This window comes from Quercus suber, unplaced genomic scaffold (assembly GCF_002906115.3).
Source record: "Quercus suber isolate HL8 unplaced genomic scaffold, Cork oak 2.0 scaffold_250, whole genome shotgun sequence".
Lineage (NCBI taxonomy): Eukaryota > Viridiplantae > Streptophyta > Magnoliopsida > Fagales > Fagaceae > Quercus > Quercus suber.
In genome coordinates, this window is record NW_027069706.1 from 807039 (window position 1) to 814751 (window position 7713).

A 7713-nucleotide genomic window follows, 5' to 3' on the forward strand; every position below is an offset into this window, starting at 1 on the left:
TCTGGGCTAGATCGCATCCGAGGATCTTGTGGGCGGCCCTAACTTGGTTGTCGACCTCGTTCAGAAAAAGTTCTGCCCTAAGAACGGTTTCCAAGTCCTCCTTGTTGACTATATGAAAATGACGCGCGAAGGCGTGAGGATCTGCAGAAGGAGAAACAAAACTCCTATGATCAATCAACCAAAGCAGATATACAACAAAGAAAAAATACAAGAATCTAGACCGCCTCCTACTTCGGGTACCCTACCTGGCTCTCCCTCTACTGTTGGACAGTGGAGACCATCGTGCCATTCCCCTGATACAATGAGGAAATCTTAAGTCAAACCCTTACTAGAATCGGGGAGGCATTGGATGAGCCGAACCCTATCGTGTCTTCATGTAATATGATTTCCCTTTTAGGTGCTGAAGATTGTAGCACCAATTCACATCATGATGGGTTAACCTCAACCCCATCTTCTCATTCAAGGCATCTACGCACCCTAATATCCTAAACACATTAACGGCACACTGGGTAGGGGCCAGCCGAAAATGCGTGAGATAATCTCTCATCATTGGTCTCATAGGGATTCTCATGCCTCCCTCTACTAAAGCTACCATGGGAATCACAACTTCGCCCTCATTCCTTTTAGCGTACCACTCCCCCTCCTTACAATACCTCAAGCCCACATTACGGGGTATCCCATAATCGACAACAAATTTCTCCATCATCTCTTCAGATTTAACTAACTTCTTAAATTTCCCCATCCCTAGCAACGGCTAAAGGACTCAAAAGAGGGAAAGAGAAAGAAGAATCAAAGAAAACTTTGTGCTAGCGGGGGGGAGAAGACTTACAGAAATAGGGAGATTCTCCTCGAACAGGCTTTCGACACTGGAAAAGGGCGCTAGACGGTGTGGAAATTAAACCAGATTCACAGTACGTGCATCGAAGTTAGTGAATACGCAAATAAGAATGCCAAACGGATCAAACAAGTATTTATACCTCCAATTTAAGTTAACCAACTATAACTTCCCGCCCATAAAAGCAGGAAATCCCTGTCGAGTGATTACCATCACACCGTAGGAAGTGGGAAATGTGAAGCCGCTAGAATTTAATGCGAGCGCACATTAGGCCTTGAAACGCCTGAAACGAACATCGGGTAGGCGAAAAGGCTCCAACGCTGACGTGGGCTGAGGTTGGGTGAATCATATGGAGGGCCCAGGGATATCAAAACCCTCCTCCCCGTCCGCAGGTACGGATAGCAGGATTTTGAGGGGCTATTGTGGGGCCTATAGGCCTGGTAACCTCGGCCCACTTCACATTTGGCCCAGGGCCCATGCCGAGGAAGAAATATTGTACGAAGACGATGTATGAAGGCCCAAACTCTTAGAACCCCCACCGAGGATATCCCTGTCCTCGGCAGACTGAGACTAACCCCAAGTGGTGGGGGGGAGACGAGTTCAGGAAAGGTTGTCACCTCCACAATAAATGCGCTCACCTAACCCCTGGTTACATTAATGGAGATGTGACTCCTGGACTGGATAACCTTGGTCACTGTAAATCACTTGAGTATTGATAGTACAGCTGATGGGATGGACGGTCAAAAGGAAGGCGCATGGATGACCAACAGATGGAAGAAAGAGAAGAAGGAGATGGGGCTATATAAGAAGAACCCAACAGAACAAAAAAGAGGGGAGGAAAAAAAAAGGGGGAAAGGAAGGAAGCTCCTTGGATGAGCGCCGAGGAGCAACCTTAAGGAGTTGCTTGGATGCCTCGGCCTCCAAAGGGTTGGAATTCCTATTTTTAGAGTTACCTGTCTGTTAGGGCCTAATTCTTCATCCCACTCTCTAAAAATGTATTGTTTGGGCTTGTTGGGCTAGATTCTCATCCTTTTTCTGGGTCCAATCCAAATTGAGTCCTTACAGTTACTATTTATGGATCTCATTGTACTTTTTAGTATTATTCATGGATCTCAATGTACTATTTTACCTACTTTTTAGCTCTATTTATAATACTTTCAGTAAAAAAGTTTTCAGTTTCAGCTAAATAAACTATTCCCAAATGGATTCTTAGTATAAAAATCTTGTTTATTTTAAAAAAATTTACCTGACCACTTGTCAAAGACTCACATCAAATTATCTATTTGGATACTTTATTTCATTAAAATATTAATTTTCTTTATTTTTTTTAATTATTTCAATATCTTCACCCACAACAATCATCATTCACTCTTTTTCTTTTTCTAAGGATAAGCAAAGAAATAATAAAAAATTATTTTTGCATAAATACAATAACTTGTAAATTTACACAAGCACGGTAGTTAAAATCCGATTTGCCCTATAGATACATAAGCTGATGTGGGTGTCTTTTGGGGTTCATTAGGAAAATTTTGGGTCTTATGCTAGCACATCACAAACAGTCGCCATTCTTATTTTCATTTTTTTTTAATGCTTTGTCTCTCTTCTTTGTGAGTACTTCTACTGATACATCAAAATTTTACAAGAAACTTGAGTTATTAGCTCATCATATGTCGAAATAAAATAAGATTATATTAGAGCTCATTACAACTCAAATCAAGATTGTTGTGAAAATGCTACTAGATTTTATTGTGCCCCTATACTGTCTACTTTTTTATTCATTTTTCACATATTTGGATTGCATAAAAATAAGGGGATCTCCAAAGGCAACTCAATGGCATCTTGTCTTGTTCATGCACCCTTATAATGGTACACGAATGATTGATGATTGTCTTTAGTTTACCATGTTCAAACTAGTCAGCAAAACTGGACTCAAACCTCCTGGCATCATCAAGCCCTTAGATTACTCTTAACACTGATGGTAGTGTCCTAGCCAATCCTGGTAATAAGTAAATAAAACTATGCCTTTCGTTTTTGTACCGATCCCTATATAAGTAAATAAAACTCCCCTTCTCTACCAAAAACATAAAAAATGCATTCTTTTCTTATTACATTATATGCAATATGTCCCCTACTTCTCAATGGCTGACCCCATCAAGATTAAGGTAGCGAAAATGTTTAGTCGGTTCCTCGATGGTGTTGAAGTGAAGAAGATGAAGCCTGAAAAGAAGAAGATTGAAGAAGAAGCCTAAAACGACTGCGTAGTGATTAAACTAAACGCAGCGTTTCATTTAAGAGCAGATGCACCAAACGCACCGTTTTGCTTAAGTGAATGGCTTCATCAGGAACTTAATGAAACGGTGCGCTTAGCTTTGCTCCAGAATTTGTTTTAGTTTTGGAGCTAAATTCAGTTAGTTAGTCTTAACTGAAATCCTAATTTCAAGGGAATTAGTTTCAGATATTTGGGTCTGTTAACTTAAGCAATTTAGGCAAACTCTGATTGTATATAAATAGATCAATGAGCACGAATGTATGATTATGTAGAAACTATTGAAATTGAATACAAAATCTTCCATTTATTCTCTCTCTCTCTTTCATTCTGTTCCTCTCTTACTTTCTTGCTCTTTCCCTCATTTTCTAGGGCTTTCCTTTCTCTGTGATTTGTAACTCTTTGTTGGTTCAATTGGCGATAATCTCCAGAACTCAGATTACTTGTTCTTGAGTTTTTCTTCAGATGGCTCCTTCCTAAATTCCCATGACGATAATCAATTCAAATTTTCATCTTTACACCGACGTTCCTAAACTCCAATTACTTAAGTATTTTGTCTTATGAACCAAAACAAAACATAACACATGAAAATTCTACAAGAAAGAACTATAAAAGTCCATTGTATTTGTATTGAAAAAATTAAATTAAATTAAGAGTATCACCAATTTCAGATTACAAAAGAAAACTTCTCTTAAACACTAGAACAACTATCAAATTTCATATTCGAAACTTCTTTCCTTCCAGGTTGCAGGTCATCTTCATAGTGGTTGGCACCCTCACCAGAATTCATCTCTTTCTGGTAAGTGTCTTGTTAATCTGGTGCAGCTCATTATTGAACTTTTGGTCCCTGTTTTGTTTCTGTGTGTTTCGACCGTCCTGCATCTTCACACCAAACTGAAATGCAGCTTTTGGCATTGCTTCTTACTGCTTATTGTAAGTTGCCCATTCCTCCTCTGTCTCTAAGTCCCATCGATGAAGACAGCCCTTTGCCTGTTCAAAAATGTTTCAATAATGTAATAAGCATCAATTATTGTGAATACCAGACCAGTCACTTTACACAGTAACCATTTATAAATAAAAAAGAGTGCATCTGAACAAGAATATGGCATTGCAGCATAGAATAAATATTCCATACTATTCAAAACCAACTAAAAGGTAAGTGATTAAAATTTAAGCATCGATTGAGCAAATTCAATAAACTAAATGAAATTATTTCAATTAAATTGGAAAATATTTTGCTCCCTCAAATAAGAAAAGAAAAGAAAAAATTGCAATTTTTATTAAAAATAATTACTGAAAATAAGAACATTTCAGAATTTGAAATTAGACTTGCACATAGAGTAAGAATAATAATAAAATCTTACAGCTAGAGTTTATTAAGAAAGAAAAATGTGAAAATGAAAAAATAAAAAGAAAGAGCAAGAGAAGTGAGAAATAAAGCAGGTAGACATGTAAAGGAGAGTTTCGCAATATGACAACGTATATATACACACACACTGTCTTACAAAATTGGGTTTCCAAATTAAAATATCAGTTTGTGTCTAGGTCAAGTCTGTTCGGTGCTTTAGGGATTATGGATAAAACATATTTCATTGTCAATTCATTGACTGTTAGCAAGGGGAGTATGTCTTTCACCAAATCAAGTTTTACCTCATGACAAGCTCCTATGTGATGAATAAATTTGTTATTTCTTAATAATATAAGACAGAACAAACAAGATTACATTTTTATTTTTCTTGACTTTTGGTTGATAACTTGATAGTGACAATATTGAAGAATAGATTCATTAGCACGATTTAAAAAAAAAAAAATACAGTACTGCACCTTGTTTCCACCATCATTGAAGCTGCTTCAAGCAGAAGTCTTGACTGATGATCAGTGTTATAAGCTCTAGCATGCATAAACCACATTATCCAAGACATCAGGACCATCCGGTCCAAACCTGCAGCATTCAAAACAATTGGCTATGGCTATAGATAACTCACACTGCAGAGAAGCATATTCAATTTAAGGTAGCTGTATGACACCTTTATGCTATCTGTAAAAGTAGTCTCTGTGGCCTAAATTTGCCCTCTGCATCGATGTACATTGCTTTTCCCTCTCCATCTCCTTGATCTAATGGAAGCTGAAATGTCAAAGTGTATGCATTGAATAAATTGACATCATATGTAGCAGACGGGCAGTAGCATGTAAAGAATAGAGATTGATTAATGCTGTACCTACTCAACTCAACAAACTGACCTTTCAGATTAGTAATGAAATATCATAAAACCGCTGATAAGAACCTTGTTCTTATCTTTGCTTATGTGATTAAGAAAATGGCTTCTTAAAGGGAGCCACGCCTCCAAGATAGAGTGAAAATTCTAGAGGTAGGAGAGAAAGATGAATGTTATTTCTGTTACGAATCCTTTACAAATCAAATCCTCCTTCTATCTAAACAACTCGAGCACTAACTACAAGAATCAGTTCGTTAGTTACTCTAACTACTCCTTAGCAACTAACCACCTAACTACCTGCCTATTTAACCACATGACTATTTACAATTATCCACATATATATATTGAGCAGGAAGTTACAACCAGATTCTCTATGCTACCAAACAGTGCATAACCTCTGCTCCACTATACAGTACATAACATGGAATAGCATTACTTAAGCTATCCAATACAATAATACCATCTGGTAACAGCAAGAGCAAGGTCAGGTGCACATCACATCACAGCAGCTAGGCTTATTGCAGCTGAGCTAACAGCTCAATTAAGCATAGCAGCCAAGCACAATCATTCACAGAATCCTAACAAGTGCACTGAATTATTATTATTATGTTGGATAAGTAAAAGTGCTAATTTTACTTTGTAAAGCGAAAAAGAAAGCATGCATCTATGTCATGTGGCATTTGATGAAGCTGCTTTCTGTTGCAAAGCAAAGGTGCAACATGTAATTATTTTTTTTTGTTTGGGGGTGGGGGGGGGGGGGGGGGGGGGGTCATGGGTTTTAAAGGACCAAGTGTGTTGCTTTTGAAGGGATTGAATATTCTGAGTCCATGGCAGCCACCCATTGAGGGTGTTTAGCAGCAATAGCATAGGAAGGAGGTTCAGTCACAGAGTAGTCAAGCTTAACATGTAAAACTTTAGGCTTATATATACCATGTTTGGACCTAGTGACCATAGGATGAGAGTTATGAGAAGCAGGGATAGATGAAGAAGGATTTGGAGCCACAGAATGAGAAAAAGGAAGAGCAGTAGCAGTAGAATGGTCAACAGATTCAGTAAGGGAAGATGGTGAATTAGAAGGAGGGGGAACTATAGGAATGGGAATGGTGGGATGTACTAAAGAAGGAAGTAAAGAAGAAGTAAGGTCTAAAGAGGTAAATGAAGAAATACAGTCAGAGTTGGAAGGAGAAGTAGAAGAAATAGGAATTATAGTAGCAGAAGGAGTAGAAGAAGAATGGGGAAACCAATGAGAGAAAGTAGTGAGAAAGGAGTGGTGGGATCAGTAGAGAATGAAGGCTGAGCAAAAGGAAACAAAGACTCATTGAAAAGGGCAAAACAAGCAATGTAAATCTTATTGGTTTAGGATCAAGGCAAATGTAGCCCTTTGACAGTGGAGGATAACCAAGAAAGATGCACTCTTGGGACCTTGGCTGAAGTTTGTGCTTAGTATATGGCCTAAGATAAGGGTAACAAGCACAGCCAAAGGCCTTGAGAGCTGAAGGGGAGGTGTGTAGAATATAGAACTTCCCAAGGAGATTTAAAGCATAAAACAGATGAGGGTAATCTGTTAATAAGAAAGACAGCAGTAGAGAAAGCATAGACCAGTAATTGTAAGGAAGATGGATCTATACATCAAAGAGAGACCAGTTTCAACAATGTGCCTGTGCTTTCTCTCAGAAACTCCATTTTGATGAGGAGAATGAGGACATGAGGTTTGATGCAAAATACCATTTAAAGAGCAAAATGTTTTGAAAAGCAGAATGGTATATTCAGTACCATTGTCTGATCTAAGCACTTTAATGGAAGTAGAGAATTGATTTTCAACAAGAGTCTTGAAATGTTTAAACACAGCCAACACTTCACTCTTATGTTTAAGCAAGAATAACCAAGTAAATCTAGTATAGTCATCCACAAATGTCACATAATATGAAAAGCCAAGAATAGAAGATAAAGCAGCTGGACCCCAAACATCACTATGAACAATGTCAAGGACAGATTTGGATACAATGGGAGACTTATTTAAAGGATATTTGTGCATCTTGGCACTTATACAATATTCACAGGAAGAGCAAATGTTTACAACCTGAGATAAAGTGATTGAATGACAGAAATTCTTTAAAGCAGAATACAACAACCTAGAACTAGGATGTCCAAGTCTGGAATGCCACAGCAGAATGACATCAGGTTTGATGGAATTGGAAGGCTTGATGGATTTGGAACTAAAGGCTGAATAAGATGATAGTGTGGAAGGAGATGGAATAGGATACACTCCATCTTTACTCAACCCTTTGTAGAGGATCTTCCCCGAAGGTAAATCCTGAATTAAGAACTTGTGAGCATCAAAATAACAACATGCATTATTGGAGACACAGCTTATGAACAGACAACAGATTAGAAGC

General features: G+C 38.0%; 1 long non-coding RNA gene across 1 annotated transcript; it reads right to left on the reverse strand.

Annotated features, from left to right (window-relative positions):
- Window positions 1-3631: 3631 nt before the first annotated feature.
- LOC112038395 (uncharacterized) lies at window positions 3632-5485 on the reverse strand. Its single transcript, XR_010631895.1, has 4 exons — window positions 5343-5485; window positions 5129-5226; window positions 4926-5043; window positions 3632-4091 (listed from the first exon to the last, which is right to left on the reverse strand). It is a non-coding gene; the product is annotated as an uncharacterized LOC112038395 (long non-coding RNA).
- Between the last annotated feature and the right edge of the window lie 2228 nt (window positions 5486-7713).